This window comes from Triticum dicoccoides, chromosome 3B (assembly GCF_002162155.2).
Source record: "Triticum dicoccoides isolate Atlit2015 ecotype Zavitan chromosome 3B, WEW_v2.0, whole genome shotgun sequence".
NCBI classification, from domain to species: domain Eukaryota; kingdom Viridiplantae; phylum Streptophyta; class Magnoliopsida; order Poales; family Poaceae; genus Triticum; species Triticum dicoccoides.
Genome location: NC_041385.1, coordinates 467,286,936 through 467,297,912, shown reverse-complemented (window position 1 = coordinate 467,297,912; position 10,977 = coordinate 467,286,936).

Here is a 10,977-nt window from a genome sequence, read left to right as displayed (position 1 = left end):
GCATTACTCTTCAATTCTATACCGACATAAGCATTAAAATTTTCTTGTCTAGCCATAAAATCATCAAATTCATCTAAACATTGGCTAGGAAATTTAATAGACAGGATTTCAACCTTATCATATCTATAGAGAGAATTTACCTTTACTACCTGTGTCTGGTTATCAAGACAATGTATTTCTTCGACCGGCGGTAACATCTTCAGCTTTAATACCTTTTTCTTTCATTGATTTCTTTGCCTCTTGCATATCTTCGGGACTGAGAAATAGAACACCCCTCTTCTTCGGAGTTGGTTTAGGAATAGGCTCAGGAGTTGGCTCAATTGGCTCAGGAATTGGCTCAGGAAGAGTCCAATTATTTTCATTAGTCAACATATTATTCAATAACAATTCAGCTTGGTCGACTGTTCTTTCCCTGAAAACACAACCAGCACAACTATCCAAGTGGTCCTTGGAAGCATCAGTTAGTCCATTATAAAAGATATCAAGTATTTCATTTTTTAAGAGGATGATCAGGCAAAGCATTAAGTAATTGGAGAAGCCTTCCCCAAGCTTGTGGGAGACTCTCTTCTTTGATTTGCACAAAATTATATATTTCCCGCAAGGCAGCTTGTTTCTTATGAGCAGGGAAATATTTAGCAGAGAAGTAATCAATCATATCCTGGGGACTACGCACACAACCAGGATCAAGAGAATTAAACCAAGTTTTAGCATCACCCTTTAATGAGAACGGAAATATCTTAAGGATATAATAATAGCGAGACTTCTCATCATTAGTGAACAGGGTGGCTATATCATTTAACTTAGTAAGATGTGCCACTACAGTTTCAGATTCATAGCCATAAAAAGGACCAGATTCAACCAAAGTAATTATCCCAGGATCAACAGAGAATTCATAATCCTTATCAGTAACAAAGATAGGTGAAGTAGCAAAAGCAGGGTCATATTTCATTGTAGCATTTAGAGTTTTCTGTTTAAGTTTAGCTAGTAACTTCTTATGATCTGATCTATCATTGCAAGCAAGAAGATCTCTAGCAGTTTCTTCATCGATAACATAACCCTCAGGAACAATAGGCAATTCATACTTAGGGGGAGAACCTTCATCATCACTATCTTCAATAATATCATCTTCAATAATTTCATTCTCTCCAACCCTAGCAAGTTGTTCTTCAAGATATTCACCTAATGGCACAGTAGTATCAAGCATAGAAGTAGTTTCATCATAAGTATCATGCATAGCAGAAGTGGCATCATCAATAACATGCGACATATCAGAATTCATAGCAGTAGCAGGTTTAGGTGTCGCAAGCTTACTCAAAACAGAAGGAGAATCTACTGTAGAGCTAGATGGCAGTTCCTTACCTCCCCTCGTAGTTGAGGGAAAAATCTTAGTTCTTTCGTCTTTCAAGTTCTTCATAGTGATCAACAGATATAAATCCCAAGTGACTCAAAGAATAGAGCTATGTTCCCCGGCAACGGCGCCAGAAAATAGTCTTGATAACCCACAAGTATAGGGGATCACAACAGTTTTCGAGGGTAGAGTATTCAACCCAAATTTATTGATCTGACACAAGGGGAGCCAAAGAATATTCTCAAGTATTAGCAGTTGAGTTGTCAATTCAACCACACCTGGATAACTTAGTATCTGCAGCAAAGTATTTAGTAGCAAAGTAGTATGATAGTAATGGTAACGGTGGCAAAAGTAAAGATAGCAGTTTTGTAGTAATTGAAATAGTAGCAACGGAAATGTAAATAAGCAAAGCACAATATGTGAAAAGCTCGTAGGCATTGGATCAGTGATGGATAATTATGTTGGATGTGATTTCTCATGTAATAGTTATAACATAGGGTGACACAGAACTAGCTCTAGTTCATCAATGTAATGTAGGCATGTATTGTGAATATAGTCATACGTGCTTATGGAAAAGAACTTGTATGGCATCCTTTGCCCTACCCTCCCGTGGCAGCGGGGTCCTAATGGAAACTAAGGGATATTAAGGCCTCCTTTTAATAGAGTACCGGACCAAAGCATTAACACATAGTGAATACATGAACTCCTCAAACTACGGTCATCACCGAGAAGTATCCCAATTATTGTCACTTCGGGGTTGTCGGATCATAACACATAATAGGTGACTATAGACTTGCAAGATAGGATCAAGAACTCACATATATTCATGAAGACATAATAGGTTCAGATCTGAAATCATGGCACGCGGGCCCTAGTGACAAGCATTAAGCATAGCAAAGTCATAGCAACATCAATCTCAGAACATAGTGGATACTAGGGATCAAACCCTAACAACGCTAACTTGATTACATGGTAAATCTCATCCAACCCATCATCGTCGAGCAAGCCTACGATGGAATTACTCACGCACGGCGGTGAGCATCATGAAATTGGTGATGGAGGATGGTTGATGATGACGACGGCGACGAATCCCCCTCTCCGAAGCCCCGAATGGACTCCAGATCAGCCCTGCCGAGAGATATTAGGGCTTGGCGGCGGCTCCGTATCATAAAACGCGATGAAACTTTCTCTCTGATTTTTTTTCTCCGCGAAATGGAATATATAGAGTTGGAGTTGAGGTCGGTGGACCACCAGGGGGCCCATGAGACAGGGTATGGGCCCCCTGGCCTTGATTCTTTCGCCAGTATTTTTTATATTTTCCAAAATTTATCTCCGTGGATTTTCAGGTCGTTCCGAGAACTTTTGTTTTCTGCACAATAAACAACACCATGGCAGTTCTGCTGAAAACAACGTCAGTCCGGGTTAGTTTCATCCAAATCATGCAAGTTAGAGTCCAAAACAAGGGCAAAAGTGTTTGGAAAAGCATATACGTTGGAGACGTATCATGCCCCCCTCGGGGCACCCCCTAGGTGCAGCTCTGGCCCAATGGGTTCCTTCTGGTCCACAAAAAATCTCCGTGGAGTTTTGTTGCATTTGGACTCCGTTTGGTATTGATTTCCTGCAATGTAAAAAACAAGCAAAAAACAGCAACTGGCACTAGGCACTGGGTAAATAGGTTAGTCCCAAAAAATGATATATAAAGTTACTATAAAATGATTGTAAAACATCCAAAAATGATAAAATAACAGCATGAATACTTCATAAATTATAGATACGTTGGAGACGTATCAAACGGTGATGGGTTGGATGAGATTTACCATGTAATCGAGTTAGTTTTGTTAGGGTTTGATCCCTAGTATTCATTATGTTCTAAGATTGATGTTTCTATGACTTTGCCATGCTTAATGCTTGTCACTAGGGCCCGAGTGCCATGATTTCGGATCTGAACCTATTATATTTCCATGAATATATGTGAGTTCTTGATCCTATCTTGCAAGTTATAGTCACCTACTACGTGTTATGATCCGGCAAACCCTGGAATGACAATAGTCGGGACACTTCCCAATGATGACCGTAGTTTGAGGAGTTCATGTATTCACTGAGTGCTAATGCTTTGGTCTGGTACTCTATTACAAGGAGGCCTTAATATCCCTTAATTTCCAATAGGACCCCACTGCCACGGGAGGGTAGGACAAAAGATGTCATGAAAGTTCTTTTCCATAAGCACGTATGACTATATTCGGAATACATGCCTACATTATATTGATGAACTGGAGCTAGTTCTGTGTCACCCTGTGTTATAATTGTTGCATGATGAATTGCATCCGACATAATTATCCATCATTGATCCATTGCCTATGAGCTTTTCACATATTGAGCCTTGCTTAGTTACTTCTCTGTTGCCACTGTTACGATTGCTACAAAATTGTTACTGTTACTTTTGCCACCATTACCATTACTTCCATACTACTTTGCTATGTATATTTTGCTGCAGATATTAAGTCTTTCAGGTGTGGTTGAATTGACAACTCAATAGATAATACTTGAGAATATTCTTTGGCTCCCCTTGTGTCGAATCAATAAATTTGGATTGAATACTCTACCCTCGAAAACTGTTGTGATCCCCTATACTTGTGGGTTATCATGAGGACACCGCAAGATTTAACCCATTACAAAACACCTCTCCCATTGCAAGAAAAATCAATCTAGTTTGCCCAACCAAATCAATAGATTGGAGAGAAATACAAATATATATTAATCATGCATAAAAGAGTCCAGAGAAGACTCAAATAATATTCATAGATAATCTGATCATATATCCACAATTCATAAAATCTCAACAAACACACCACAAAAGAAAATTACATCAAGTAGATCTCCAAGAACATCGATAAAAACATTGTATTGAAGATCAAAGAGAGAGAAGAAGCCATCTACCTACTAGCTGTGGACACATAGGCTTGTGGTAAACTACTCACGCATCATTGGAAGGGCAACAAGGTTGATGTAGAGTCCCTCTGTGATCGAATCCCCCTATGGTGGAGTACCGGAACAGGTCTCCAGATGGGATCTCACGAGGACAGACACTTGCGGTGGCGGAAAAGTATTTTTGGTGTGCCCTTTGGTATCCGGGGAATATTTGGGTATTTATAGAGTAAAGATTAGGGTTGGAGGAGCGTTAGGGGCCCACAAGCCTGGGGGCGCCCCCCTAGGGCGCGCCTCCCGAGCTTATCACTAACTGGTGACCCCTCTGACACCCTCCCAAAGGTTCCTGGATGTCTTCTAGTCCAAGAAAAATCCTCAAAAAGTTCCGTTCCGTTTGGACTGCGTTTGCTATTTATTTTCTATAAAAGAAAAAAAACAAGGGAAAAAATAGCAACTGGCACTTGGCACTAGGTTAATAGGTTAGTCCTAAAAAATGATATAAAATAGCACAATAGTGCATATAAAACATTCAAGATGGATAATATAATAGCATGGAACAATAAAAAATTATAGATACATTGGAGATGTATCACCCCTAGGGCACGCCTCCCAAGCTTGTAGCCAACTGGTGGCCCCTCTGGCCCCCTCCCGTAGGTTCCTGGGTGTCTTCTGGTCCAAGAAAATCCTCAAAATAATTCATTCCATTTGGTATTGATTTTCTGTAAAAGAAAAAAACAAGGGAAAAATAGCAACTGGCACTTGGCACTAGGTTAATAGGCTAGTCCCAAAAAATGATATAAAATAGCATAATAATGCATATAAAACATCCAAGATGGATAATATAATAGCATGGAACAATCAAAAATTATAGTACTTTGGAGACGTATCAGGGAGAAGATGGGTGCCCGCACACTGTTCGCCGCAATGCCCAAAGCGGGGGAGCCAGCATACGTTGCGGACAAGGAGATGCTCGACATCATCCACGATTGAGGCAAGCAATGAGGAGGGGCTGTGAGGACGGGTAGGTGGAAGACTCGGATCCCACCCAGTCCAGCAATTACCAACAGCAGCAGTCCTACACCCATACCGGTGATAGCACACAGAAACAACAACATTGGGCCCTCGGAGATCAGCATCTGGAGGGGAAGGAGGAGGAGGAGGGCGATGACAATTATCTGGATGATACAGTCGGCGATCCGAAGAAGAAGGGTAGAGGGGAAAGCTTCAACATGCGGGAGGACGAGCTGTTGTGCAATGCATGGCTGGCCACTAGCCTTGATCCTCTCCACAACACGGAGTAAAAGGTCACAACCTTTTGGAGGAACATTCACATATGGTTCCATGAACACGAGCATTTCGCACCCTACTCTGACGCGGTCATCCACAACCGTGAGTGGAAGCCCGTCAACCATCAATGGTATACCATCCAAGAGGCCGTGTCCAAGTATTGCGGCCACTTGAAGCATCTCATCGCAAGGTGGCCTAGCGGTGCACAAATCACTGAGCAAGTAAGTTGATCACTAGTCGGATATGCTTTAGTTTAGTTGATCACTAGCCGGACATGTATTGTTTTGTTGCTCACTAGACAGATATGCATTGTTTCACTTTCTAGCCTACTCGTGCTTGTGTGGTGTACAAGAAGTTGGCAAAGAAGTCCTTCACCGTCATGCATTATTGGTTAAAGTTGAATGGGCAACTGAAGTGGAACATTTTCATTGCTAAGACCGCTGCCCAAGCCAATGAGGAAGAAACCAGTCACCCTACCGACCCAACCCAAGGACTGCCGAAGAAAGTTAGAAGAAATTTACGGGGCAAGAAGTGAGAGGAGGAGAGGGCGAAGCGAGAAGGTACGGTGGCCAAGCTGACACAGAGGTTCGAGGACATCTTGGCGAAGAAGGGGGAGGCATGCGTGAGGTGCTCGGACATCAAGGAGGAGAGGAAGGCGGAGAGGTTCAAACAGTTGATGGAGGCAACGGAGAAGAAGATCAAGCTCGAAGAGAGGAGGACCATGATCGAAGAGAGGAAGGCCGTGCTCGAGGAAAAGAGGGTGAAGATCACCGCCAATGCGAAGGACGCCAAGATGTTGACCTTGAATGTCAACTCTTTGGATGCCGGCGCTGGAATGATCATGCAATCCGTCTACTACCAGATGATGCAGTGGCAGAAAGATGAGTTTGTGGCAGTGGACAATGAGGATGCGGCGGAGGTTGATGTGGACACGGAGGCTACCTACGCGGCGGCGATGGCACCTCCATGATCGGAGAGCAGCTTGTTGGGATTGCCCGTCCAACAGAGCAGAAACGCACGGACTGCTGGACAGATGTTCTTTAGTTTTGGGCATGTAAAAACTAAGCATATTTGCCTCTTTTTGCTTGTGATCAGGGATGCGATCGAGCGCAGGTATGATCTGGCGAATTGTATGGATCCGCGTACATCTGAATTTAAATTTACTGGCGGACATACATGATACGGTTGGATGGCGGCCTCCCGCATCTGTATCTGCGGACTGGTCCTCCCTGTCCGCAGACGGATGCGGGAGAAAATTTGCAAGTTGTCGTTGAAGATGCCCTAACCATGTAAATGTCATTTAGGCCCATATACATGCCTTATTAATCATCACAGTCTAGTTTCATGTGCTCATATTTGGATCTTTTTTGAAAATACCATATCTATTGTAAAGATTCACCGGAAATACAAAGCATCCCAAACATAATAAAAATTACATCGAGGTCCAAGAACAACCGAACGGCCACTGCCGCCGCCAGAACTAGCTGCCGACGTGCCGCTGTCGCCGCTCCCATATTGGAGCCGGCCTGAGCTTATCGATGACAACCCAGAAGTCTTCGCGCACCTACTTGTAAGGACCGGCGTTTAGGAGCCGCATTCGTCTTCATTGAATCTTTAAATCAATCTGAAGACGAACCTGACGGATCCTTGAATCGATCTGAACAGAAACCCTAACCTCCCCGCTCTGAGAAGCTGGCAGGAATCTACACCGGAGCTCCGTCCAATCCGTCCTGACGAACGAATTTGAGGAGGATCGGAGCCCGAAAGAGTGACTCGAAGAAGAAGCGCCGCCATCCGTCCGAGCGCCACCATCGCGAAAACCAAAAACCTACCTATCTAAGCCGAGCCACTAGGAATACCCTCTTCGCCACCGTCCGTCAGCGCAACGGGTGAAGGGGAGGCGAATCCACAGACTCGTCGGCGAAGATCGAATGGAAGAAAGTTTTCCCTAGCCACCCTGTGAGAGGGGAAAGAATTATGTCCCTCATATCTGGATCTTGAATCGAGATCTTACGAACAAACAAGACCGAACTCAACCAACTGATGCATGCAATTCAAATAAGTTGCTAACATCTATTTGGACACAATTAATCTTGAGAAATCTTGCAAATGTTCTAGACTATTCAGCAGAAATATCTTCCCACGAAATTTGACCACCATACGAGTTCTTTCGTTTCGCTGATCCATTTTTTCATGGTAACGTGTCTTTTTTTACTTCTCATTTTTATTGAGAAGGGTATCGCTCCACTTGGTCTGTGCGAGCTTTTCCTTATGTAATTTATGCGGTGTTACTTTTTGTGATGGTAGCCCCGCTTTGTGGCACAACGTCACCACTTGCCCAACGTTTTCCTTTTTGTTTGTTGGAGAATTAGTGGAGACCACCGTCCAAAGTCATTTGTTTGTTCCATCAATAATTTGACACCACTGCATACTCCCACTAGCCACTGTCCATATCGTCTGTCTTTTTGTTTGTTTCTACAACGACGGAACTTGCATATACACAACCATTTTGTACTCCGCAGCAACACGTCCGGTTTAAAAAAACTGAACTATATGTCATAGGTTCTGGACATACAGTAGTCGATATGAAACAACAATGGTTAAAAAAAGGTATCTTCATGCGACGGTATTCTGTGTCCGTGCCGTTCTACTCCCTCGTTCCAAATTACTTATCGCAGAAATGGATGTATCTAGAACTAAAATACATCTAAATACATTCATACCCGCGACAAGTAATTCGGAACGGAGGGAGTATAACACATGTGACTTTTTTCTTCCGACAAACTTCTAATCTATTTATTTTCGATCGTATAAAGAACATATGTAATAAAAGTTACAATCAGGTCCATGTACCACATAACGACGACTACAAGCAGTAGAGCAAGCCGAAGGCGCGTCGCCGCCGTTAGCACCCCTCTCTCGCCGGAGCCGGGCAAACCTTTCTTATAGTAGACAGTCGAGAAGTCGTCATGCTAAGCCGGCATAGGACAAGCGCACTAGAGCAGCAATCATCACCGATGAAGAAAGTCATAGATCAGAAGGATCAAACATGTAAACAGCCAAACGAAGACGTGCAAAGAACGGATCCAAACTGATCCACTGAAAGCCAGCACCGACCAAATCCCGCGAGATCCGGCGGAGACACACCTCTCCACACGCCCTCCAACAACACTAGACACACCATCTATACGGGGATAGAACGTTGGAGACATTATTTCTACTGAGGGACATCACCGCCGCCACACAGCCCCAACCAAGATGGCGAATCTAACAAGAACGAGAACGGGGTCCCTCCCGCCAGCGGGAGGCAAGGTCCTCCGCACCTCCATGGCCCAAAGGCCATCAGAGATGGAGCGGACCGGCGGCCACGGAAAGAGGAAAGCCTGAGATCTTTTCTTGTGGAAGGAGGAAAGAGAAGGCCTTTATGTTACTGTTACTCAAAACTATTAATAACATATGTGACTATTAAGAAACTTAGGCTTGGTCTAAAAACGTTTATTATTAGAAGTTCAAATTTATTTCAGAAGGAACACACCAATCAATTATTTTGAAAAATGGTTTAGCACTCAGGGAAGCAGTTACTAAAAAAATCAATTTGCGAAACTAGTATTCCTCATTTCAACCAGGATAAGAAGAATTACCAAAAAACAGAATAAGAATCAACTAGGAAGAAAACATAACTAGTGTAAGTTGATTTTCTTGGAGGTCTCACAACTCGAGCGGGCAGACAAATAGGATTTCCATCTTACCGTCAACACCACCCCGACCTGCCTCGTCTCCTAGGGACTTAGATCTCAGCCCTTGCCGACGGGATGGCACCGTTTTTATGGTTTTTATTATAGTTTGATTAGGGTTTGTGTCCTATTTAGGAAGCAGGCCTGTGGCGACTCCCTGAAGATGGAAAACGATTATCCCCACCTAGTCCCGTCTTGGTTGTGCGTCTGGCGTCATTGAAGGGCATTCAGGTGAGTCACCGACGTACCTCACGAGGATCAGTTGGTATTTGTCTTCGATGGATCTGCTTCGACCAGGTCTTTGTTTGTCCTTGTTTGTCTGTGTTCATGTCTACAGGTTGGATCCTTCCGTTCTATGGTTCTCTTCACCGTCAACGGTTGTTGTTCTAGAGCATTGGTCCTATGAGGACTAAGCACGACGAATTATTGATTGTCTACTATAAAAAGGTTTGCCTCAACTTATGAGTTGAGCTATGAAGGATCAAGATCTTGAAAGAATGATTAAAGATAACAGTTCTATGTATGGCTTGAAGATAAGATCATGATGAGCTTATATGTTGTGTCATGGTTGATCAAGTCTTCAAGCAAGTAAGACAAGTAAGGAATTCATTGTGCGTCTCGAGAGATTGTGATGGAGCATGAAGAAGAGCAAGTGATGACCAATTTGATATTCATGGAGAAACCCGATACGGTCATGAGAGAATAGAGATATTGGTGATCATGTTTTGGAGCAAGGAAGTGAAGTGAAGGGTTCAAATGGACTTCAAGACACCATGATTGAGCATGGAGTAAAGTAAATGTTGAGCAAGATACAACTCAAAGATTGAATTCTATATGGTCCACACACAAGAGCAAATGATATACCACATGGGATCTCGTGGTATGGTAAGAGAAATTGTGAATTGCTTTGTCGACTAACTCATACTATGTGTTTTATATGTTTATGTGGGTTAGGTGATTCTCATGGGCTTGCATCAAAAGAAATATTTTAAGTAGCTCATATGAGGATGGCATCAAGTGAAGATGGTCACGAAGGTTGATAATTAAGGGCAAGTTCAAGATAGGCATTCCAGGGAACAGATGCTTGAAGCTTGAAGATGATCACATGATGGACATGTGAAGGTCCATATAGGCATGATTGATGCATGTGGAGATGTTAGACAAGACAATGCTTCTCATAAGGGTTATGTGGGAGCTACTTGAAGTCTTCCCCAAGTTATGTGATCAAGATTGCACTTCCAACTTGAAGCAAGCATGAACGTCAACATCCTCAAGTGAAACGCTCAAGGAAAAGGTATAACTTAACAAGGTTTTCCTAGTTTTACCGGTCCTATGGTGCTTGGTGGGAGATCAGATTACAGGATTGATAGTCGTACTATCAAGAGGGGCTTTCGAGATAGTACTCTGATCACGTTGTGCGTAGAGTGCTCAAACCTTTACATCTACCGTGTCCTCCTTTTTTGGTTGATCTTGGGTGTTTCTCTATGTGAGGACCTTGGGCTTGTCAAGTGCTTCAAAATGAGCTCAATATCATACAAATCAAAATTTGTATGAGAAAGTTATGCATGTTTTACTGTCGGAGTGAACGCTATTTTTTTGAGGGACGGAAGTTACAGTTTATAGAATGTTGCAAAAATCTAGCCAAAAGGGGCCCCGAAGTTCCAGCCTATGTTTTGTGTGTGT